The sequence below is a fragment of the Moschus berezovskii genome, chromosome 9 (assembly GCF_049115385.1).
Source record: "Moschus berezovskii isolate FMDL1 chromosome 9, NW_MosBer_1.0, whole genome shotgun sequence".
NCBI lineage: Eukaryota > Metazoa > Chordata > Mammalia > Artiodactyla > Moschidae > Moschus > Moschus berezovskii.
The window spans coordinates 76,840,345-76,841,525 of NC_142468.1; the positions used below are offsets into that span (position 1 = coordinate 76,840,345).

General features: G+C 40.6%; 1 pseudogene; it reads right to left on the reverse strand.

The window, feature by feature from the left end:
• Window positions 1-223: 223 nt before the first annotated feature.
• On the reverse strand, window positions 224-1,181 carry LOC148776505 (olfactory receptor 4K14-like; annotated as a pseudogene).

The window sequence follows — 1,181 nt, forward strand, 5'->3', positions numbered from 1 at the left end:
AATCCCCTCACAAAGAAGGATTATTAGTGTTTGAATTTTAGATAAATATTTCATGGTGTTCTACTGGTTGACTAATAAGTTGTTGAAATTCCATGCATTATATTAACCCTATTTCTGGACTTGGAGACAGACACAACATGTAGATATAAATTGAATGCCTAGAATTTTCAACCTCTTTTATGAGGTCAATATGTTGTCAATTTGAAGTGCTTCCAGTGAGATTTTAGGCATTAATATTCCTCTTGGAATGTAGGTAGTAGCTTCTGAATCTCTTCAGAGCATTTTTTATCTCTTTATTCCTCAGGGTATAAATGGCTGGATTTAGGAGAGGTGTAATAACAGAGTAAAACACAGCAAGAAATTTGTCCACCCAGGTGATGCTGAGTGGCCACACATAGATGAAGATGCAGGGCCCAAAGAAGAGTAACACCACTCTGATGTGGGCAGTGCAGGTAGAGAGTGCCCTGGATGCACCAGCTTTAGAGCTTTGGCGAACAGTAAGAAGAATATATGTGTAGGATATCAACAAAACTATAAAGCAGGTCATGGCCAGAACCCCACTGTCAGCATTCATTAATATTCCCAAGTTATAAGAGTCTATGCAGGCAAGCTTGATTACCAGTGGTATGTCACAGAAGAAACTGTCCATTTCCCTGGGACCACAGAAAGGCAATTGCACAATCACTGCCATTTGACTCATGGCATGCACAAAGCCAATGGTCCAGGAAGTCACCACAAGCCCAATGCACTTTTGCAGGTTCATTATGGTTGAATAGTGGAGTGGCTTGCAGATGGCCACATAGCGGTCATAGGTCATTACCACCAATAGCAACATCTCACCCCCTCCAACAAAATGCACAAAGAGGATCTGGCACATGCAGCCTCCAAAGGAAATAGTCTTGTTCTCTCTGACAAAGTCTATAATCATCTTAGGAGTGGTCACTGAGCAAAGCCACATATCAACAAAGGAAAGGTTGGCCAACAAAAAAGTACATGGTGGAATGCAGATGGGAGTCAGTGATGATTAAGACCATGATGGCAATATTTCCAGATACAATGATCAAATATAGCATAAAAAATATCAGTAAGAGTAAGACTTGCTTATTCCATGACTGGCAAAGTCCCAGAAGCATGAATTCTGACACTACAGACAGATTTCTTTCATCCATTTTACTCAGCAT